This window comes from Macrotis lagotis, chromosome 4 (assembly GCF_037893015.1).
Source record: "Macrotis lagotis isolate mMagLag1 chromosome 4, bilby.v1.9.chrom.fasta, whole genome shotgun sequence".
Taxonomy (NCBI): domain Eukaryota; kingdom Metazoa; phylum Chordata; class Mammalia; order Peramelemorphia; family Peramelidae; genus Macrotis; species Macrotis lagotis.
This window is the reverse complement of record NC_133661.1, coordinates 21,893,770-21,918,242: the sequence shown is the minus strand read 5'-3', so window position 1 is coordinate 21,918,242 and position 24,473 is coordinate 21,893,770. Positions and strand designations below refer to the sequence as shown.

The 24,473-nt window shown below is 44.9% G+C and overlaps 1 protein-coding gene and 1 long non-coding RNA gene across 10 annotated transcripts in view; one reads left to right on the top strand and one right to left on the bottom strand.

The window, feature by feature from the left end:
• Positions 1-12,637, bottom strand: part of LOC141520636 (uncharacterized) — a 39,398-nt gene extending 26,761 nt beyond the window's left edge. Inside the window, exons 1-2 of the long non-coding RNA XR_012477692.1 lie at positions 12,027-12,637; positions 9,409-9,548 (exon numbers count right to left, since the gene is read on the bottom strand). This is a non-coding gene — a long non-coding RNA (uncharacterized LOC141520636). The remainder of the gene's footprint in view (positions 1-9,408; positions 9,549-12,026) is intronic.
• The window catches only part of RHOBTB1 (Rho related BTB domain containing 1), a 177,566-nt gene that overhangs the window by 71,353 nt on the left and 81,740 nt on the right, over positions 1-24,473 (top strand). For 5 of the 9 annotated variants that reach the window (XM_074232319.1, XM_074232315.1, XM_074232328.1 and 2 more), the window contains exon 1: positions 13,650-13,735. The exons of 1 other annotated variant lie outside the window; for it this stretch is intronic. The gene's annotated coding sequence lies outside the window, so the exon portion shown is untranslated. Of the gene's footprint in view, positions 1-13,649; positions 13,736-19,762; positions 20,621-24,473 lie in introns of those variants that run through there. 3 more of the 9 variants (XM_074232320.1, XM_074232317.1, XM_074232322.1) reach the window with 3 other exon arrangements.

Sequence of the window (24,473 nt, the reverse complement as noted above, 5' to 3'; positions counted from 1 at the left end):
CAGTGGGTCATAGATAACAATGGGAAAAGGAAGAAAGATTATGCCCTTCCAGAAATAGCAAGGGGAGAACAATGTTTTTCTAGGTCATATATCACAGTTCCAGTATAATCTTCTGATAGAAATAGATGGAATACTTTGATCTAGATGGCTACTAAAAGCCCCTCCAATTCTGAAACTCTTATGATTCTATGCAAATAATGAATAAAGACTGATTTTATGGGGTGGAGAGGGCAGGTAGAAGATAAGACTCCAACATTTATTTACTGGAAATTCTATATGTATTAAAAATCCTGGCAGAACTAGATGATACTTAAAGATTCACTTCCAAAGCATTTTTTCTAAGCATTCATTTTTTTGTAAGGCCATGCTGAGTTCTGAAATTGGCTCTCATATTAACTATTAATCCTTTGGGGACATTTAGGATATAGTAGATAGAGTACCAGGTCTGGAGTTGGGAGGACCTAAGTTCACATCCAAGTTCAGATATTTACTAACTGTACAACCCTCAACAAATCATTTCACCTGGTTTGCCTCAATTTCCTCATTTGTAAAATGAGCTGGGAGAAGGAAATGGCAAGGCACTCTAGTATCTTTACCAAGAAAATCCCAAATCCCAAGTACTGAATGGTACTCAAAGAAGACATCAGGGGAGTGATGACATATCAAGAGCATGAATGGGATTTGAGTGGGGTTGGAGGCATCACAGAGAGGTTAATTCATAAAAGGACTGAGAGCAGAATCAAGATGATCTACTAACCCAGTGCAGGTTTCATTTTTTTTAGGGTTTTTTGTAAGGCAAACGGGATTAAGTGGCTTGCTTAAGGCCACACAGCTAGGTCATTATTAAGTGTCTGAGACCAGATTTGAACCCAGGTACTCCTGACTCCAGGGTTGGTGCTTTATCCACTAGGCCACCTAGCCGCCCCGGTTTCATTCTTTTTTAATTTTTTTTATTTATTTATGGCAGTGGGGTTAAGTGATGTGCCCAACGTCACACAGCTTAGGCAATTATTAAGTGTCTGAGGCTGGTTATGAACTCAGGTCCTCCTGACTTCAGGGCTGATGTTCTATCCATTGCACCATGTAGCTGCCCCAGGTTTCATTCTTTTATACAGTACTGCCTCCCCATCATCACAAATCTGTGGTCTCGCTTTTTTAATTTTCCCTCTGTTCTAGTCAAAGCAGACAGGATTTTTTTTTAAAGTGCAACAAATATCCTTGAATATTGATGCTGGTTTTGGTGGGAAGGTGCATATTTTTTAACTATTTTATTTTTTCCCTGGTTACATGCAAAAATAAGTTTCAATATTCATTTCCACAACTTTACATTTCAAATTCTCTCCCTTCTTCCCACTGTACCCCACCCCTTCAAGTAAGCTATTTGATATAGGCTAAAATTGGACAGTCATGAAAGACATTATCAAACAATAGTCATGCTGTAAAAGTAAACATAACCCCCCCAAAAAAAGTATGAGAAAGTGCAATTTTCTTGTGACTTCTCTCATTTCTTATCCCTCAGATTGTCTTTTGGAGGACATGGCTATTCTTTGTAAGCAACTTTTGGCCTTCTTATTCTTTTCTTATATCTACCCTAAAGTCTACCTTCCCCTGGTTTCTAGGAGTTTCACTCTGAAGGAAATTAAAATAGCCTAAGTACTATAATTTCATCATCAAGAAAGTTTTTTTCAATGGTCACAATCCATACAAGTCTTGTCCTTCCTATGCAGCTTTTGGCCATGACCTCCCTTAAGTCCATTGCAAGGGGTCTACACAATGTTTTAGGAAGCCTTCTTCATCTTGACATCTTTAAGGGGCCAATGTTGCCCCTAGTCTGCACATTGGACCTAACCAGCCTTGAACCTATGGATGGTTGGAGTCAGAGTAAGCTAGAGACAGGAGTCAAGAATCAAACACAAGTTCATTTTCAAAGTGAGTGAAAATTGTTTACTAGCATGGATACATGTATCAGAACCCTGCCCCTAATGGGGGGACCTACACTGTGGCTGAACCTTGATTTATTTGTGACTAGTCAGTGCAGTGTAGCAACAGCAGTGAAGCAGCACAGTGATAGTGAGGCAAGATTGTCTGGTGACCAAAGGTCTATTTACAGCAGTGTTTCACACTGGGGGTCTTGCTTGAGCTCAGGGTCCATCAGTTCCAGTGTGCAAAGGATTGTGCTCATGCCAAACTTCGGGCACAGCTTGCTCACTGGGCTTCTGCTCTAGAAAACAGGTTGTCTTCTAATAGTATCAATGAATCTAATAGTAATCAATTAAGGCTGTGCTTAAAGATCTCCTGTAATGGTGATCCTGCTACTACCCAAGGTGCACTGCCTTTGGACAGCTCTCCTCCTTTATTAGCATACATCTGTATATGTGACTTATTTTTCCAGTGAAACATGAGCTCCTTGAAGTCAGGGACTGTTTTATTTGGTTTTATGTCCACAATGTTCAGAGTGGAATTGAATGAACCATGACAGAAAGAACTCCATCTACCGACAGGAATGGCAGCATCAGACCTTGAACCCTGGTCCTTGGAGACCAAATTTCATCTATTTTGCAGCTGAGAGGCATGTTTCAGAATATGCAAAGTGGACAACATTTTCTAATGCTGTCTAATGCAACGTTCTTCAGAGTCATTTAGGGATGAGGGAACAGTAAGAACCTGAAGAAACAGCTTGTGAAGTTGGTTACTCTTGAGCAACTGAGTTGGAGGATGCTAGAAGGGATTCCAAGAGACCAGAGGAGAAAGGAGATGAGACCATTGAGGAAGGAGGTGAGGAAGTATTGTCTGTGCAAAATCAAGGAGGAAGTAAATGGCATTCTGTGTATGGAAAACATTGAGGAGGGCAGTTTGTAAGGGAGAGTGAGTGAGGAGTCCTGTGTAGGAAGGTTTGTGGCTAATGGACAGGAGAAGAATGAAACCAGTCAGAAACAAAATCAATCTGCAGGCTACTGCAATCTCCTAAGGAGAAGGACTTTTGGGAGGGTGGTAGTCAAAATGGAAAGGTGAGAGTATTCTTGTAGAATTGATGAGACATTTTTCTCATCTATATTCGTGGAGTTTTAGGAACTGAAACTAAGTCAAATGAGGCTAATGAGGACTGGAGAGAATGCTAACACTCAATAATGTTTATTGGATAGTGTGAAGTGGAGTTGGGCCCCTGACCTCACATAATCGCTGGCTTATGTCTTGAAGCAGGGGGATTAGACGGCTCCTTTGTTGTTAATCCAAGGTAGTTTAACTACCGATGCCACTCATGTGTGACTAGCTGTTCCTAACTAATCACATGGACCGGCAAGTTTACCAGCGGTGGTTTTATGACCTCTGAACATGCCAACTTGCCCAAATACTAACGGAGGCCATGAATGACTCTGTGGCCATGAGCCTGGGGACCATAGCTCAATGTTCAAAAAGGGAAGTCAATCCTTAATGGTTTTCTAGGCTAGGAGCCACTATGGAAGGCATGGTGCCAATTAAAATGAAGCCTCTGAATTTATCATCCTTCTGGGGACCAAGTCCTGTGCAGCCTCCCAGGAAGGAAATCAAATCTCATTAGGGCCTTAGCAACATAATCTGGCAAGGTTGCTAGAGCAGATCTAATTTTTTTAAAGGAAACTTTATACACAGAAGAAGCATGTATAGTAAATTATCTCTAATGAATAATTATGACTCATATCTTAGAGGCTCAATAAAATGACTGAAGCTTTTTAAAGTAACTTAATTTAGAGCCAGGCGACCACAGAATCATAAACTAGGGCTTGAAGGAATCTCAGTGATCAGACTGGGTCAAAGTCTCTTTTGTCTTAGAGGTGGGAAAACTGTGACTCTGTGGAAGCTCCAATTTATTAACCTTTCAAATGGGGATGATAAATCATCCTGTTATTGTGAGGATCAACTATATTCTACTATATATACTATATAGTATATGTACATATATGAAATATGTGTGTGTATGTTTGTATTCATATATATGTGGGGGTATATGTGTATGGAGAAATGGGGGAGAGGGAGAGATAGAGAGGAGACAGAGATAGAAGAGTGTAGAGGGAGACAGAGAACTGGTTGTTCCCTTTGTGCTCAAAGAAAACCAAAATGACATCACTATGCTGGGGTCTAATGTGGCTAACTGATCAGTATACAAATTCCTTGTTGGTATATACAAACACACACACACACATATAGTATAAATATAGTATGCTATGTAGAGTATATATACATATATATATATATATACTATATACCCACTATGAACATTTGTATGTATGCATATATATATATAGAGAGAGAGAGAGGAGAGAGAAATGGATATAGATATAGTATAAATTTAGTATGCTATATATATATATATATATATATATATATATATATATATATATATACTATATACCCACTATAAACATTTATATAGATATAGATAAGGTATATAGTATGCTATGTAGAGTATATACTCTATATACAACTATAAACATTTGTATAGATATATAGAAAGATATGGATATAGATATATAGATATAGCATAAATTTAGTATGCTATATAAATATATATTATATACCCACTATCAACATTTGTATAGATATAGATAAGGTGTAAATATAGTATGCTGTATAGAGTATATATACTATATGCCCAATATAAACATTTATAAAGATATATAGATATGCATTTAAATCTACATTGATCTCTCTATACAGTGATTGTTATTATCATTATCGTCATTGTCCTAGAGCAGACAAATTGTGGTAACATCAGTACTTCAGGGTCTCAGCCTCCAAGCCTCAATCACAACCTCCCGTCATATCGGCAGTGTCTTAGAGCCTGACACTGAGTCTCCGAAGTTGGGTGATGCTGACAAGTGTTGGAAAGTAGGATTTGACCCCAGGACTTCCTGACTCCAATCCGGTACTCTATATTAATGCACTATGGCTGCTGCCTCTTGGAAATGACCACTGTTCAGAATACAAAAAGTTTGCCTCACCTTTACAGGTGAGGCAATTGATGCAGCTGCCAGCCAGTGTTAGATTAAGGTACTGAAAATTCAAGGTCTAAAGCCTTGTCATTACATTAGAAAATAATGCAGTTAGTAGAGGAATTATGGGAGAGGAGGGAGTGTGATGAAGAAAGGGCAGGAATTCGGGGTCTCCTTCCAACTCTCCAAGATTTCCTCTGGAACCAAAGTTCCTTTGTGGTGTGTAAATCTCTTTAAGTTGTACCATTCACACATCTTTAGACTGTCACATCAGGTTTTGTTACTCAATCAATGGACAAAGTTTCCTCTAAGATAGCTTCCCTAGGAACCATCCTCTTCTCTCCAGCCATCAGTCAACACTCATCGTCTCTCACTGAGGTTATTATAATACTTGACTAATTGTTTTCTAGCCATTGATCAACTAAACTTCCTAAGGCACTCTTCTGGTCCCTCAGTCCTTTATTCCCAGGCTGGAAAATCTTCATTGGTTCCCTATTCACTAAGAACTAAAATACACATTACTTTTCTGGGCATTTCCTGGGTCTCTCCAGGCTGGTTTTTCTGTACTTTTCCAGCTTTAGCTAAAGCATTTTTGTGCCCCACTTTCTAACTGATGTTTTCATATGCTCTTCACCTCCATCAAATCACAGACAACACAATGTATACCTATCTTGTGTTCCTGATACTGACTCTTAACTGACCCCCACCCCCTTCCCCTGCCATGGGTGCTGTAGCCTCTAGGGGTCACCTCTCAGGTTTCCACCTTTTCCTCCTCTGTCCCAGATCAAAATTTTCCTCTCCCTTCTACTCTGCTTCTCCTCTCACACACAAAATGAAAGTGATCCCTCCCTCTCTCCTCAAATGTTCTTAGGACACTTTAGCTGGATCTCTGCTTTAGACTCATTAGGTAATCTTTGTGGGGAGGGGGGGTAGGAGGGGGCTGTCTACCCCAAGCATATGAAGACTTTCCATGGTGGAATGGGCAGGTGAGAACAATATGATCTAATGGCCATACAAGTGACTAAAGTAGGTGCTGTGGGGCTTGGTCATTGAAGATGCCAAGGTTATCCACTGTATCCTGGGCCATTGCCAGTATCTTGACTTTCATCCTGCCACTGGACTTCAGTGGCTTAAAGTGAGTGAGGCTTTGTGTAACTGGCTCACTTTAATCTAACCCACACACAAGCCAGATATCACCCCATGATGTCATTGGTCCTCTTTGAAAATATAACAAAAACAATTGTGTGGATATGTATATGAATATGTATGGGTGTGTATGTATCTATGTATTTGTGTGTGTGTGTATATACACACATAAACAGGAGAGATGTACATATATACACATGTGTGTATTTTATAGATAATACACACACACAGATGGATAGAGTGTTAGGTCTGAAGTCAGGAAGACTCATCTTCCTTAGTTCAACTCTGACCTCAGATACTTAACTATGTTACTCTGGGTAAGAAATATAAGCCTATTGGCCTCAGTTTCCTCATCTGTACAAAAGCTGGGGAAGGATATGGCAAATCACTCCAGTATTTTTACCAAGAAAACCTAGAGTGGAACAGGACTGAAATGATTCAGCAGCAATAACAAATTATGCAAAGACACATATAAAACACACACACACACACACACACACACACACACACACACACACACACACCACACAGCATAACAGGGATGGGCAAATCAGGAAAGGTCATTTATTAAGAGGTTCCACTTGATATGAAAAGATGAAGGTGGGGGAATCATCCTAGGCATGATTTAGATCATGCAAAACACAGAGTATGAAAGATCAACCAGGCCTACTGGGGACATTACATATATATATATATATATATATATATATATATATACACACACACACACACACACAAAGCTGAACAAAGTTCCTGCCTTCAAGGAACTTAAGACTTTACAAATATGTATGCAGATATTTGTTGAATTCAATTAGTTGTTTTGACTACAGATTCTCTTGTTAAATCTGGAAGATCAAAATCCTTTACCCCCAGGCAAGGAAAGGTTAAACTATAGGGTGTGAATACCACTCACTAGCTGGAAAATTTCCTGGGACAAGAGTCTAGATTCTGGCTATTTGTATAGTGTCTGATGCTTAAGTGAGGTCTGTACCAGTGCTGCTCTCTGATTTACGACTGAGGAAACAGAGGCACTGAAAGATTTAGTAAATCACACATAGCCAAACAGCAGCTTAGTGTCAGAACAGGGATTAAAATGCCCGATTTAAGAGTTTCTTCTTCTCTTGCTAGTCCCGGGCCTCTCCCCAAAGGCATGTGGAAGACATTTTAACTGCCTGCCAAGTGATCCTAGGATCTTGTTAAGCAAGAGGGCTGGAGTCTACAATTGGAACTGGAGGATACACTTCACTTTTCATGAAACATAGTCCTGAAAGGCTATCTCATAACTAGTGTTTCCCCCCAAATTGAATTGTAAATGCTCCAAAAGGGAGAAGCTATAAAATCTCCAAAAAGGGACTAAAACAAAGAATCTTCTATAAATCATTTCCCTTTACAGATACATCTGTTTTACAAGGTCAGATTCTGATGCACCATCTTTCTGTAAGTGGGTACACATGTACTCCTGAAAGAATTTGTCTTGGCCTCTCTTCTTAGGGTGAAGAATGACATCAAAGGCAGAGTTCTAGCCTGCCTCCTTCCCTAGGAGTCATGTCTAATAATGGGATTAGAGGGAATACTTTCCACTTAGATGATAAAGATTGAATGAAGGTAAAATGGGAAGAATAAAGTTTTTTTTGAGGTCACTAGAAAATGAAAAATTATATAAGAAATCTTCATGCACACAAACAAACAAATCCACTGAGTAATAGCCACACAATAAAAAAGAATACTGAATTTTAAATCCAGATTTCTGCTTCTTACTCCTAACCGGTGGGAACTTTTGCCAAATCCTTTAACCTCCCTCTCTGGGGCCTCAGTTTGGATTTCTGGCTTTTCTTCCATCTCTAAATCTGTGAAACTATGTAAGGCTGAGATTTCAGCCTAGAGAAAAGAAATCTGAAGGGATCAAAAAGTTGATGATTGATAGAAGCACCAAGACATCTTTTTGGGGGCAAGAGGGACCTCCCAGAAATATACTTCATCTGATCAAAAATTACAGCTTACAAGTCACTCCCCAGATGTTACATTTACTTTCAGTAGTCAGTCAGAGAACCATAATTAGTTCAAAACATAAGCACTTATTTAATAAAAGAGTGCATAGCAAGATAAAAGTACTAGTCAAATCTTTTCCACAAACCCAGACACATTGTTCCCACAAATCACATTTCATCAAGGGAAAGAATGGACCAACCTAAATACTGAAGGTTATCCATTCTATATAGTTAGCACATAAATGATAGGTCATTCTTCATTCATGCAGAGATAATATATGTGTGTATTGTTAACATTGGTTCTTTTTTTTTTTTAAGTGTCCATTTGGAGGAAAGAGAAACATTTCACTGACTTTCAAAGTGGTTACAAATTTAAGAAGCCAAAAAGCCAAAATATATTAGTTCTTAAAAGTATGGTCTAGAGACCCCTGGAAATGCTCCCTTTTTGAAAATCTCTGAAGCAAAAAAATTTATTTTTAATAACAATAGCAAGAGGCTTTAATTTCTAAAGCAGTGCATATAGATATAACTGCACATAAAAGGACTTCCCTGAGTATTTTTTAGGGTTTTTTTTTTGCAAGGCAATGGCATTAAGTGGCTTGCCCAAGGTCACACAGCTAGGTAATTATTAAGTGTCTGAGACTGGATTTGAACTCAGGTCCTCCTGACTCCAGGGCCAGTGCTCTATCCACTGCACTACGTAGCCGCCTCTTCCCTGAGTTTTTAAAAGGGTCTAAAGGTTCCCAAGGATCAAAAAAGATTTGAGAATTGCTAACCTAGAGTATATGAGTGAGGAGAGAAGGAGTAGCCCAAAGAGACAAGGATTTAAGTTAAAGTACATACAGGGAGGAAACACCCTTTTTGATCTTAGAGTTGCTTCTGGCTTCCCTACTTGTTTCTGATCACTATTTCTGATGGTCTCACAGACACTTATTTAGCTTATTTAGGCTTCATTTGCACTATGTATAATGTTGCTCCCAGGGTATGTAGTTTGGGTGTAGCAAAAATTTCAGCATGTCCATCCTGTTGGTTTCACTTCTTACCCTCAGAAGAGATATGATTAGATATTAAGATATCTCTTAACCTAGAGTCCCTTATGGAAGCTATGCATCAGTTGTTTTAGTGAGAACACTGTGTAGCCTCCACCCAGTTTTAGCTTTTCACCTTTCATAAAGAGAGAAAAATCTGGCAAATGACAGGTATTATCTGTTCAGCTTTTCCCCCTCCAAAAAAATTCTGGCCTCCAGAGACCAAGGATTTTTTAGAATATAGGATATAAATTAAACAGTTGTCTTCTAACTTACCGTATCTGGGTGGCCTTGTCTCAAAGTCCTAGATAGTTAGCTCTGACTTAGGTTTGTTGGAAATACTTCTACCCTGCCACGATCCTTTACAAGTGCATTCTTTGGCCTTGAATTTCATTTCTGGAGTGTGGGGAGAACTGCTAAAAACAAACAAACAAACCAAACTAGATATAAGAGATTTGTTGGTTCCAAACTTTTATCCACATTTCCCATCCCCTTCAAGATTGTCCTTGTGAATAGACATTGTTGCATTCTTTTATTTTTAACTCCAGTATCTGGACACAAAATACAGAGAGCAAAGGAGGCAGAAGACAGATGGATAGAAAAGACAAAAAAGAATGCTTAATTTTAAATATTTGTTGAATGGGACACGCTGATGCAAATGAAAGGAAGAAAATAAAGAAGAACCAAAAATTCCAAGTAGAACAATTAACTTTCCAACCAGTCCTTTGATCCATAATGTTCCTGACTTTTTGGTTGCTGTTGTCTTCCTCTCAAAGAAGACCATGACCTCAGGGAGGGGATGCCATGACATGCCAACAAGAATACTGAGGCTGGCTCTGAGTTTTGGAGAGGATTAAGGTAGGAGGCCAGAGAGAGCAGATGTAAGAGTAGCAACAGGTGGAAGACTTTGTAGAGTCTGTAATGTATCAAGCAAGATGTAAGGGGAAACATCTCAATTTGAACTATCCAAGATGTGGAATGGGAATGGCCTTGGGTTATGATCTCTGCTCATTAAGCCTTCAAGATAAGGATGAAGCTATCTAGCTGTCAGGGAGGATTCTTGGATATAATTAGAGATTCTGTAAATACTACAGTTTGTACTTCCTACCTCCCACTCCCAAAGTTACCCATAAAAACACTTTTAAATTAGAATTGAAATCATAGAACCGAGAATACCAAAGAAGCAACAGGAAAGTTATGGAATACCTATGATAGATTCATCCATAGATACATAAATAAAAGACATCCAGATAGAGACTTCCTCCTCAAGGGTGAATGAGAACATTTGTTCCAAAGGCCATGAAGGTATCATGAGGCAATTAGATTCGGGTCAGACATTGAAGCTGTCAAGCAAGGTCATCTGCTACTTGCTGGGATCACCAATCATCTTGACTTTTTTTTTTTGGTTTCTTTTTTAATTATTTATTCTCATCCATTTGTACATGTATATTTCCAAGTTACAAAGTTTCCCTCCATCCTCCCTACCCCCACCTCCCTCCCCTCAGTTGAGAAGGGTCAGGTTAGCATTTTACATATGTATTTTGTGAAATGTATTTACATATTAGTAGTTTGGGGCATGAGGAATTAGGATTAAAGGAAAGAGATACCTAAGAGATCATTTTTATAGTGTTCATCAGATTTGGTAGGGGTGGGGTTTTTTTTCCGGCATGTTCTGTTTTGTTTTGTTTTTCTTCCTCTGGTTGGTGATAATATAGTCCATAATCTGTCAAATCCATTTGTCCTAGCTCTCTGAACTGCCCAGAAGGTTGTTCATGTCCTAATGTTGATGTGTAAATTGTTCTCTTGGCTCTACTCCCTTCGCTCAGCATCAGATCCCGTAAGTCATTCCATGCTTCTCTAGAGTCTGGCTATTTATGATTTATTATAGAACAATAATATTCCATAGTATTCATGCACCATAACTTTAGCCATTCCCCAATGGATGGGCATCCTTCATCTTGACTTTTGTTCTACCAAGGAACTTCAATGATTAAGCAAGAGAGGAGTCTGATAACCTTGTGTAACTGCTTCATTTAAATCCAGTTCACAAGAAGTGATATCATCGGTCCTCTCTGAAAACAAAGGACAAACTAAAACAAGTATGACAACCTTCTGAGCCCTGGAGGTAAAAAAATCAAACCATCTCTTGCCACAAAGGGATGCCATTCTAATGGGCAACAGAACAATATGAATCTGTAATAAATACAATGTAACAATGTTTGTCCTTCATCTGGAAGAAGACCCTGACTTCAGGGAGGTGATGCCATGACAAGATGTGATTTGGATTTGGGGGGGGGGGGGCGCTGTGCCAAATCACCTGCCTCACTTTCTCCTCCTGAACCATATGGGTCCAGTGGCCAGATGGGATCGGGATGAGTGGAAATGGCCCTGGATAGGAGGCAGTCAGGGTGAAGTGACGTGTCATAGAAACTAGTTTGTGTCAAGGGTCTGAGGCAGGATTCCAACTCCTGTCCATCCTGACTGCAGGGTCAGTGCTCCACCCACTGTGCTAGGGCCGCTAAGTGGTACAGTGACGCCGATTGCCAGGGCCAGCTCCAGTCCACTGGACCCAGCTGGGTGTGGAGGAGAAAGTGAGGCTGGTGCCTTAGCACAATAAATACAATGTAGCTCTGAGGGGGGGAGTCGTGGCGGTGACTGGGAGAGCCCAGAGCGCCTTTGCAATGGCTGTTGGTGCTTGGCCTGTGCTTTGAAGAAAAGCTTGGGGGACTAGTCCTGTCTCTTGGGGGAGAGAGGGCAGAAATGTGGGCAGGTGTCCTGCGGGAAAGAGCCCGTGGGCCAAGATGACTGAATCTTAGAGCAGGTGGAAGGGACGAAAGAAATGTTAGAACACGGGGCCGAGTTCAAGGCCCAGCAAGGCCCTTCATTTTACAAACCTGAAGTGTGGTGAGGGGAGGAAGGCCTGAGCCTGAGAGTCCAGCCTTGGGTTTCATTGGGCATGATCTGGTGTTGGCCGCCTCCCTTCAAAGGCCCTTTACAGAGACCCCACCCGCCAAGGAAAGAGGTGTGAACCCGTAAGTGCTCCATCAGCAGGGCTCTGAGGCCTCAGTGGCCTTCTGACAGGCGTCAGGAAACTGTCCTAAGTGTCCAAGGGCAGTCCCAGGAGGGCCTGGCCATGCCTGCCACAGCTTGCTCAGGCTCTTGTCCGGCCTTCAGGGAAGGATCAATGGTGTGACCCACTAGTGAGGCCCCTGTCCAGGAGCAGGAGCACGGAATCTTGGGAAACTTAACCCCTTGTCTGCCGGCCTTTGCTACTTGGGGGTAGCCCTGGGCACTACAAAGTCAGAGATGACTTGCAGGAGTCCGGCCCCTGCTTGGCAAGTGTTCGGGAAGTCAGGAGGGGGTGTTCCCACGGAGAAGAGGAAGGAAGACTGAGGTCCGGGAAGAGCTGGGCGCAGCCTAGCAAGGCCTGCCCCCAAGGGGGGCTGCTTGGGCCTCTACCCCTACACCATCGGCCCCCCAAGGAGGGCTGCCTCAAGCTCTAACGCCCCCCCAGCCCGAAGGAGGGAGAGGGCCCCACGGCTGGAGGGAGGGTTGAGGGTCTGGGGGAGAGAGAGGGCAACGCCCCCCCCGGACCCTAAGGAGGAGGGGAGGCCAGGCCTCCCCTAAGACTAAGAGTCGGGCCCCAGGCGGCCGGGGGTGGGGGGCAGATGTCAAGGGAGGAGCGGGCTGCGGGTCTCCGCTCCCCCCACGGAGCTGCCCAGGCCCCGCTTTTCATGAATGAGAGCCCAGGCGGGCCTATAAATAGCCCCTCCGGCGGCCGACGTCACAGTGGGAGCCGTGGCCGTGGCCGTGGCCGCGCCGCCAGCGCCCCGCGCCCCCCACCCGTCCCCCCACCTCCCTCCCTCCTCTCTCTTCCCCTCCGGTCCCTGCCCTCCTCCCCTCCTCCCCCCTCCTCCCCCCTCCTCCCCCCTCCTCCTCCTCTCCCCTCCTCCCCTCCTTCCTCTCCTCCCCCTCCTCTCCTCCCTCCTCCCCCCTCCCCCTCCCCCCCCCCCTCCCCCCCCTCCTCCCCCTCCTCCTCCCCCTCCCCTCCTCCAGCTGCCGCCCTCGCCCTCTCCCCCTCCGCCCCTCCCGGCCCCCTCCCCTCCCCCCTCCCCCCCTCCCCCCCAGCCAGCCGAGCCGCCCGGGCGGGGCGGGCGGGCAGCAGGGCCGGGCCCCGAGCCCCCCGGGCGCGGACAGGACGGGCCGGGCCGGGCTGAGCGGGCGGCTGAGCGCGCGGCCCGCGGCGGCCGCGGCGGTCACGGTGGTCACGGCGGGCGGCGGCGGGCCGGCCGCGGGCCGGACGCGGGGGCCGCCGGCCGGGCCAGGGCCGGGCGCGCCATGCCGCCGCCGCGGCCGCCGCGGCCGCCGCCGCCTCGGCCGCCGCGGCCGCCGCCGCCGCCGCCGCCTTTGTGCAGCGCTGGGCCGCGGGGGGCGGGGGGCGGCGGCGCCCGGCCCGGGCCCCCGAGCTGCGGCTGCTCCAGCTCCCGCCCTCCCGCCCCCCGGCCTGCCAGCCGGCCGGCCCGCCTCCCGGCCGCCGCCCGCCCCCCGCCGAGCGCCGCCCGCGCTCGCACGGCCCGCGGCCGCAGGGCTCCCGGGCTCCAGGGTAGGTTCTGTGTTGTCCGTCCGTCCGTCGGTCCGTCCGCCCGCAGACAAAGGGGGCCCCCCGGGACAAAGGGAGGCGGCGCGGCGCCGGCGCCCCCCCCGCCCCCCCGGCCTCCGGGCACCGTGGCGGGTTGCTGGGGCGACGGCGCCCGGGGCTGCCCTCGGGGAGGGCGCGGGGGGCAGCGGGGCGGGGGGGGGGGGGGGTGGGCAGCGTCCGGGCCAGTGGCCGCGGGGCCGGGCCGGGCAATGGAGAGAGGGGGGGGGCCGGCAAGTTGGGGCCCAGCCGCCGCCCGGGGGGCCCCCGAGGACGCGGCGGCCAAGGGCGGTGCAGGAGCGCCCTGGGGAAACAAAGGCAGCCGCCGCCTTCGGGGCGCCCCGGGCCGGGGCCGGAGACCAGAGGGTGCAGGCACCGGCCCCCGGGGCACCCCCCCCCCAGGGTCTAACGGTGTCGCGGAGGGCCTCGTGCTTGGCCCCGGCGGCGCCCCAGCTGCCCTGCCCCCCGGACGGGGCCGGGATCGGGGCCGGGCACGCTGCGCCCCACGCTCCGGAAACTTCTCCCCGGACTCGAGAAGCCACTCGGGGCCGAGCCTCGGGCCGGGGAGCGGAGGGGCTGGCGTGGGCCCGCGGCCTCTCCAGACGAGGGGAGACTGGGCTGCCCCGCCGAACTGCGCCGGGTGGCCCCGGGGCGGCCGGAGTGGCCCGTGTGGCTGTCAGCCGGGGACAGCGGCTGTGCTGCGTGTGTGGCACCCCCCGCCTCGGGGGTGCGCCCATCCCACCCAGAGAGAGAGGAGCCAGGGCCCTCCAAGCATTCTGGGCCGCTTGGCCAACTTTTCAGGATTCTGTGAGTGCTGTTAGCGCTCAAGCAGAAACTCAGCCGGCGGGCATGCATTAAGCACCTGCTGAATGCCACACAAGAAATCTAAGGGTTTGGACCGCCAAGAGCCACTGTGGCCTTGGGGTTTCCAAGAGACCTTGTTGTTTCCTGGCGCTTCCTCGGCTCAGACTGTTGGGGATGCTGCTAGGGGCCTTCTTGGCAAACTTACCGGAGGGGCTTAACATTTCTTTCCCCAGTAGATTAAGGCAGAGGTTAAAGTGACTTGCCCAGGGTGTCTAGGCCATGTTTGAACTCAGGTCCCCACGCTCTACCCACTGAGCTATCCAGTTGCCTCCCAAAGAGATTTTAGAAGTTATCTAGTTCAAACCCTTTCTGAGTAGAAGAAACAGCCCCAGATAGGTGGAGAGACATCTTTGTTATACAGTTAGTTTTGGGTTGTGTCTAACTCTTTGTAACCCCATTTGGGGTTTTCTGGGCAGAGATACTGGCGTGGTTTGCCATTTCCTTCTTCATCTCATTGTACAGATGAAAACACTGAGGTCAACAGGATGAAGTGATTTGCCTAGGGTCACATCGCTTGTCTGAGGCCAAATTTGAACTGCCGAGTTGAAACTCTAACTCACTTTCTCTGAATCCAAACCCTGCTTTCCACTAAGATGAACCCACTACTTGATTTTTACCAGTTTTTTGCCTCCAAAGTCCCTTCTCTAATCCCATGTTTTTTTCTGCCCTGATTTAAGGGGAGCCCTCTGAAGCACACCCAGTCTGGGGGTAGCAAATTGAGGGTGCGTGGGACTCCAGGGCTCCACTCCTTCAGATTATAAAAGAAATAACCCAAGGACAGTGCTTCTTTGGGTAACTCTGGGAAGCCCCCATCATCTGCTTGATAAAATGCTCCCCCCGTCAGCAGAAAACCCCTTTTTCTAGGCAAAGCAGACATGGAGAGAATTAGTGGGGAATATTGCCACACACTGTCTTGTGCCTGGGCAAGTCTTAAGGCTTTTGGTGGACCAGGCAAAGCCTAAGAGGAAGCACAGAGGATGTGTGCCAGTGTCCATCAACAGGGATGCTTTAGCTCTCCATAGTCAGTCACAGTCCTGGATCAAAGGGGGACAGAAATCCGGCACTCTGACTCCCTAATCTCAGCCAGCATGGTTTGGTTTATGGTTTGGCCCTACCCCCACCCCTGTTGTCGCTTCTCTGACTTTAGACAAGTCTTTTAACCTCCCTGGTCTTTTCCCCATCTGTAAAGTGATGTGACTTAGTCTACATAACCAACCACAGACATGCCTTCTGGTGTCATATCTATGATGCCAACGTGCTCCCTTCACTTTGGGCCCATTTTTTCCCAAGTGTTTCATTTTTTTTTTTATAATTCCAAAGTATACCAAATAAATACATACACACACACACACACACACACACACACACACACACACACACACACAATAAATTGTCATCCTTGACTCTTTCTGGCTTTGTTATCCTGGGCAAGTCATTCTTGTTTGGAGAGGTCACTCTCAGAAACTCAGTCATCAATTGTTATCAACAAAGATACTCCTTACCCAGATTTTCTGGCACCTATCAGTCAGAGACCTGACCCCCCCAAAAGGGAATAAAGCCAACTTCAGGCAGGTTACAGAACAAAGAAGAGGTGAGCCTCTGCCCTCTGGGGGAGGTGCGGCCCCACCTTTTAGGTGGCCGTAATAGCTCCCTGAGTACTCCCTGTGGCCAGGGGCTTGGGAGAGGACCTTTTCTTTGATGTAGGTAATGCCAGCTCAGAGTAGTATTCAGTCCTTTGCTTTAGGGAAAGCAGGTCAGTATCTCCAGGCAAACTCATTCCCTGAGAGATTTTGCTTTGTTAGGGTTTTGTTTCCTATTCTGGGTCTTGTCTGAAACCTGAAGTTTTGGATCAGACCCTGTCTTCATGCCAGGACATCAGATTATGTTCTCAGAGGGAGAAGGGATCTTGGCCGTTCATTGTGTGTTCACTTCTCTTATTTGACAGATGAGGAAACTAAAGGGTTTTGTTGTTTGACTCCTCATGACCTCATTTGGTGTTTTTTTTTTTTTGACAAAGATACTTTGCCATTTTCTTCTCCAATTTATAGAGGAGGAAACAGGCAAACAGGTGAAGTGACTTGTTCAGGGTCACATAGTTAGTCTCTGTGACACAATTTGAACTCGGATCTTCCTGACTCTAGGTTGGATGCTCTGTGCTCTGACCCACCCAAGCTGCCTCACCCTAACTTAATACAAATGTTAAGTTCCTATTTCAGTCTGGTATGTCGATTAGCCACGATGTCCAATGAGAATTCTTTTCAACCTCAAGTCTTGTTGAAGTTACCCCCCATCACATATCTGACATGCAAGGAGAATGAAACTCTTTACCCAAAAGTTAAGATCCAAACTTGAGGTTTAAGAGGCTGACCAGGTTGATCTTAGACCAAGTCACTTAACCTCCCTAATGTCAAGGCCTCAGTTTCTTTATTTGTAAAATGAGGAGGGTTGGCCTGGGTCCTCCTGAGCACCCTCTGAATTGTCTATGATTCTAACATGGTTCAACCAAATTCAGATGTGGTATAAAGATCACTGAATGTTGCCTCTATGGACCTGGATTGGAATCTTTGCTCTGCAATTTGAGATTAGCCAGGCGACTCCGGGAAACTGACTGCTTTTCTGGGTCTCAGTTTCTTCTCTACAAAGTGAGGGATTTGAACTAGATACTCACTCTGGGTCACCAAAACTTAAGAATTAGCGACTCTTCCTTATTGTGTGTGTACCAGTGAGCTTCCCTGGCTTTGCAAATAGACCATAAACTGAATGATTGTTGTTTCTCAGTCATTTGTCAGTTGTGACTCTTCATGACATCATTTGGGGGGTTCTTAGCAGTACTGCTGGAGTAGTTTGCCAGTTCCTTCTCCAGCTCATTTTACAGATGGGGAAACTGAGGGAAACACACTTAAAGTAACTTGTCCAAGGCCACGTAGCTAGTAAGGAAGGACCTGAGGTCAAATTGAACTCAGGAAGATGAGTCATTCTGTCTCCATGCTGGGACTAGCTACAAATTTCTTTCTCAACCATCTTAGCTTAAAGTAATCATTATGACTGGCCATTGTACTTTGTGGCTCTTAGATGGTGAGGGACTTTAAGCTTAGCCTGTATTCACCCCCAGGACAAAAACGTCTTGAAACATGACTGGATAAGTATCAACTTGCTCTCTGGCATGAAAAAAGCAAAATTAATTAGCCATTCAATCAATTAAACAGAAGAGCCAGCCTCTGCATAACAAATTGTGTTTGAAGCGGCTTTATCTCAGGTTGTCTTCTCGACCTCGGTGAACTGACCTATATTGTCATTTTCATTGTCATTTTTGACATCGCAGTACCATTTTTAAACAGACTCCATCATTTTGGCATTAAAAGCCAGTCCTCCCTATCAGCTTTCCTTCAGTTCTTGCCCTGGAAAGTATCATATCTCCTTCCACATCTTCCCTTTCATGGAGAAAGAGAGCTATTTTCCTCTTTGTAGATGACCACTTAAGACTCTTAAGTCAATTCCTGGACCAAAAGGCCTTAATATCCTGCTTTGGGGCAGTTATACCTCTTAGAGGCTTCGCTGTTTACTTCAGGACTAGATACTTGCAGCTGCCCAAAAGGTGGGTGCTGGAAAACTGGAGGGATTTTTTTGGGGGGTGGGGGAGGGTTCTATAGCTTGATTGCATTTCTTTTGGTCACATTCTGCTTGCAATGAGGGAAGGAAATTCCATTCTTGGTTTGTGTAGGTCAGTAAGGCATTTAGTAAGCACTGAAGGAGGACACCTCCCCTTCCCCCCAGCTGAGCCCTGGAGAGAAGGACAAGGAGAACACAGGTCAGAATTGTGTTGTGGTTGAAGGAATCTAGGATTTAGAATAAGAGGATGACTTGGGTTTGAATCTCATCTCTGCCCATTAGTACTCAACATATGATTTTGGGAAAGTCATCTTTCTCAACCCTAGGCTTCAGTTTCCTCATCTGTAAAAGGAGGTTGGCTAGATAGCCTTTGAAGTCCCTGTCAGCCTTACATAACTCTGGACTCTCTGTTCTCTGGTCTTGAGGTATCTATGGAATAGGAGTCAGTGGAACAACAAGTGGGGGGAGTACCAGAGGTTCCTGGACAGATAATGCAATGCTCCATCATGCAGCAGAGATAAGAGATGCTGGCTGAGTTCAGGGTGTTCTATTCTGTTGCATTTTGATGGTATCCTGTGGATGAACATGGGAAAATGTCAAACAGTCAGTGTCCCTGTGGACTCTAACAGATCTTCTGAGAGAACTTTGGTGGAGGGGTGAAGGAAATGTGGTTACTTAAATTCTCTACCAGCCACACAAGGCAAGATCCTGCCCCTCCATGGCTGTAGCTCCTGTAGCCCTGCCTGTTGGGAAGTGTGTGGAGTCAGGAAAAATTTGTGGGGGGGGGGGACCTGACCCTGACCCTCAATCCCATGCAGGTGGGAGTGGGTGGAAGGTCTGAATTCAGAGCTCACCCATTGCACTTACCTGCTCTGTATGGCCATGGTCAAGTCACCTTAATACCTTGCACCTTAGTTTCCTCAACTAGAAACAGGAATTGCTGATACATGGGAACAATGGCAGTATGGGGCTTGGAATCTGGACAAATATGAGTTCAAATTTTATCCTTGACTTTTCCTATTAATCAATCAATAAACATTTATTCATCTATTTCTAAGAGACAGGCATTGTGCTTAGGCACACTAGAGAAACAAAAGGAGGCAAAAGACAGCCCTGCCCTCAAGGAGCACACCATCTGATGGAGAAGACCATCTACAAGTCTACAGATCTGTATTCTGGATAAATAGGAAATGATTTAGAGAAGGAAGACAGTAGACTCTAGAGGGGGATGGAAGAGAAAAGCTTCTGCTATAATGATGAACCTTTAGTTGACATCTAAAGGAAGCCAGAGAAGACAGTAGGCTGAGATGAAGAGAGAATGAGCCTTTAGGCATGGAGGCTAGCCCAAGAAAATGCCCAGAACTGATGGAGTATCTTGGTGGTGGAGCAGCCAGGAAGTTGTCACTGATGATTGGGAGTAAGGTGCAAGAAGACTGGAGAGGGAGGAAGGGACTAGAGTGATAGCTTTGAATGTCCTACGTGTCCCTAAGCAAGTAATCCTTTACTTTTCTTGAGTCAAAATTTGCTCCTTTAGAAAATGGGGAGATGAAATCCTAAAGTAATCTGCCTCGCAGAACTTGGATGAAGTTCAAATGAAATCTTGTGTATAAATTGTTTTGCAAACACTGATGATGAGGATGAGGAGATAGAGGATTTCATTCTTCATGTACATTCAGTTGCGTTCATTATTGAGACAAGTAACTATCATAGTTATCTTGCTTGCCTATTATTTCAAGCTTAATGACACAGGTGGGCAAATCACTGCTACTTTTGTATATGAACAAAAGTAACAGAATGAACCAACCATCTTTTGGCTCACTGAAAGTATCCTCTGCAGAGCTCTTATAGATGACACAATGAATGGAAATGACAGAGACCTCATCCTATTAAGAGTTGCTTTTGATTTTTTTCTGTTAAATCTCTATTTTGAAACTATTTCCCCATAATTGAAAGATTTTGAGTCTTTGTAGGGTGACATTTATTTAAAAATTCTCTTTATGGGTTAGTGTTGTGATCGGCTTAATTTTGACTATGATAATGACTCCGTTCCAGTCTTTGGTTGGAGTCTCAAGATCTGTCTTAGAAAAATGGCAGACTTGTGTTGGTATAATGCTAAATACTACAATGAAGATTCTCCAGGTACGGAGAAGGTGCTTAATCTTTGCAGCCCGCAGGAACATGTTCCACAGTAGTCCAAATCCATCTACTAGGGAATGACCTGGACCTGGATTGCCATCATAGACTCTTTCTACGCTATAAAGAACTCTGTGTGATTCAGCCAATTTGCTTAATACTTCTCTGTCAACATATTGTTAACTGAGCCTCGTGGCTATCAGCCATGACAAGCCACACTTGGGTCTTCACAGGCTCCATCCAGAGGTAAGCCCCTTTTATCACTATCCAGTGGTGTGAGCCAAAGTCAATCTGTGCGGTTACTTGGTGAAAGGATGGCTACTTGTTCCCAAAGAATCTCTCTTAAACTTTTAGCCTGTTTATCTCTATCAATCCCCTCCCTGGTTTTTTACCAGGAAATGTTTTCAACTTTTCATAGATGCCTTAGGGAGAATAAGCCCTAATATAGGGGATTCTGTTAAGGTGCTTTCCAAATCTGTCCTCACCAACTTTATAATTCTGAAAATATAGCTTAAGGTATTTATTATTATTATTATTATTATAATTATTATTATTAATTATTTCCAAAAAAAATCATAGTTCCAGTCATCCCAGACTAAAGACAACTGAAGATGCCTGCTATAAACCACATTTCTACTTCCTTGAGTTCGCATGGAAGCTGTAGATTTTTCATTAAACAATAGTATGACAGGGGGAATGTGAGGGCTAAGTTTCTGTTAGGAATCATAGTTTCCTTTGAAATATTAAGAGTGTGTGTGTGTGTGTGTGTGTGTGTGCATGTCCTCATAAAATTTTTATAAATAGATCAGATCCAAAGAAGGAGCCACACCTTTTTAGCTCTGGATTATATTGAAGTCATATCTTTGCATCTTTTTTTTTTAATTAAGGAAATAAACAGTAGGTGCTATCAGTCCCTATTATAAAAATAGCTAACATTTGCAAAATACTTTATCACCTGACCCTCAAAATAGTTCTGTGAGAGGTAGCAGTGTCAATTCCCCCATTTTATTGATGAAGAAAATGAGGATCAGAGGAGACTCCTCTTTTGCTTGATTCTCCATATCTATCTGATGATCCTTTACTGTCTTTTTTGTTAGATCCTCATCCAGGTCACATCCTCTAACCATAGGAGTTCTTCAGAGCTCTGTCCTGGGCCGTCTTTTCTCCCTCTACAGGACTTCACTTGGTGAGCTCAGTAGCTCTCATTGATTAAATTATCCCTTTTCCAATCTATTTGTCCTATCCCAACCTCTCTGCTGATCTCTAATCTCACATCTCCCAACTGCCTTTTTTTGATTTTTTTTGAACAAGTTGTCCAATAGACATCTTAGATTCAACATGTCCAAAATGGAACTCGTTGCCTCTCCCTCTAAACCCCTTCCCCTTCCCCATCTTATTACTATTGAGGATAATTTCATCTCCCAGTTTCTCAGGCTCCCAAGCTAGGAAACATTCTGAACTCCAGTATGCCTCCTCTCTTCTGATGCCACCACCCTTATGGTCCAAGCCCTAATTACTTCACACCTGTATTATTGCAGTACCTTGTTGGGGCATCAGTCTGCCTCAAGTCTCTCCCTCTCCAAACCATCCTCCATTCAACCACCAAAGTCATTTTTCTAAAGAAAACTTTTTCTTCCCTGACTCAACAAACTTTTTTTTTTGGTTCCCTATGGCTTCCAGGAGCAAATGCGCACTATTCTGTTTGGCATTCAAAGTCCTTCATAACCTAACCCCTTCTCCCTTTCCAGTCTTCTTATTCCAGACTTCTCCCCACACAATCTTTGACCCAGTGACACTGGCCTTCCAACTGTTCCATAAACAAGGGAGGGACTGAGTCAGCGCTTGACCTCTGCCTTTTTCCTAACCTACAAGTCTCTGCTTGCCTCGCACTAGGCTCTCTGAGACAGCTTTTCCAGGGAAGTTTGCCTTTTTCGAATGTCTCTTTCTCTCAAAATGCTCTTCCTATAGCAAGCAAAAAGCTCTTCAGATCACATCCTCTTATTCTCTTAATTGTTGCTGAAATGGCCATTTATTTGAAGCCATTCTTTATGATAAGGCTATAACAACAATTGTCATACATAGCTTTAATCTAAAACAACCATACATTAAGCACCTACTTTATCTTGGTGGTCTTGTGATAACATCTGGAAAAAGCAAAAGAAATGGAATCATCCTTGCCCTTCAGGGATATATAATAAATTAGGGGAGATAATATATATGTAAATAAATAGAAGATAAAACTTATAAAATAGAAGAAAATTGGAGCTGGGTATGCTAGACACTGGGAGTGGGTATCAGGAAAGGTCATGGGCAGAGAAGTTGGTTCTTGATCTGAACTTTGAAGGAAGGAAGGGAAGCCAAGAGATGTCAATGAGGATGGAATTCCTTCCAGGTCTGGGAGGACAACAGGTCAGGTATCAGGGCACAAAGAGAGGCTATGGACCATTCTGACCAGTGTGCGTGGGGTGTGTGTGTGTGTGTGTTGAACAATGAGAAGGCTGAGGGGGTTAACTTGGAGAGTTTGAGAGGGGGAGTAGACTGGAAGGGCAGGTTGGGACCAGATCGCCAAGGCCTTGAAATGCTAAGCAGAGGAGTTTGGATTTGACCCAGGACATCATAGGGAGTCATTGTGTGGAGGAGTGATGTGGTCAGACTTGTACTTTGGCAGTGGTCTGGAGAGTGGATTGGAGTAGGGAGAGATTGAAGACAGGGATACCAACCTGGAGGGAGGAGGCAATGAGGGCCTGTCCTCATGTGAGAGCAAAGAAAGGGGTCACATTCTGGGGTGTCATGAAGGTCAAAATGGGACAATATAGGGTAAGGGAGAGTCTCGGCATAGGAGTTGAGAGTCACTTCTAGGTTTCAGCCTTGGGAAACTTGAAGCAGGTGGTGCCATCTATCAGAAAGGAGATACAGTTAAGGAGAATCATTTGGAAAACATGAAGCTATTTAGGCTGAAGGTGATGTGATCCTCAAAAGGAAAATTGTTGAGGCAGCTAGGTGGTGCAGTGAATAGAGCACCAGCCCTGGAGTCAGGAGGACCTGAGTTCAAATACAGCCATAGACACTATATAATGACCTAGCTGTGTGGCCTTGGGCAAGTCACTTAACCCCACTGCCTTGCAAAAAAAAAAAGTTGTCTTTCTTGACCCTTGAGGGCAGAACCAGGAGTTCTGGAGCAGGGCAGATCAAGGCTCAATGCCACAAACAACTTCCCAACAATTAGAGCTATCTCAAAAAGGAATAGGTTGCTCCTGGAGGAAGTATATCCTCTCCACACATATAGGACATCTGTATGCAGGAGTTAAATGATCACTCATCAGGGGCTTTCTTTTGAGATTGGGGTGGAGTAGAAGCTACTTAGATCACTTTTAGCTCTGAGATTCTGAAATTATGTGACTTTAGAGGCAGGATGACCTCTTGCCCCCAAATGGCACAGTGACAGCAGTGAAGCTCTGGGATTCAGAAAGACCTGAGTTCAAATCCTCCTTTAGATAAGTAGGTAGCTCTGGGATCCTAGGCAAGTTGCAGACTCAAGTTCCTCACCTATAAAATGGGGAAACTCAAATTACCTACTCTCCACAGTTATTGTGAGGTTCAAATGAGAATAGTATTCATTAAATGTTTTGCAAAACTCAAAATGCTATAGAAATTCTAGTAATTATTATTTTTACTATTATATTACATAAAAGAGCATCAACCCTGGATGTAAGAGAGCAAGATTTGATCCCACCTCCATTAACTATTCTTGTGTGACCACTCCTCTGAACTGCCAAAATTTAGCATATTTGTCCTATGAGCCTTGCTTCGAGGTCAGTGCTTGGACATCAGAAAGCAGGATGGGAATGGAGCCATAGCTGTTGTGTTTTAATTCTTATGAAATCAGAAGGGTAGACTGGAGAGTGTGCCAGCCTCTTAGGACAATGCTGGGGCTTGCTGCCCTTAGATGATTGCTTCTTAGTCATGACTTCAGGGACCTGTGATTTCATCAGCATTCCTCCTATCTCTCCCCATCAAAACAAAAAAAAAAAATCACATCATGTGTGTATATAATTCTTTGCATGTTGTTTCTCCCTCTAGAGGCAAGCAAACTCCTTGA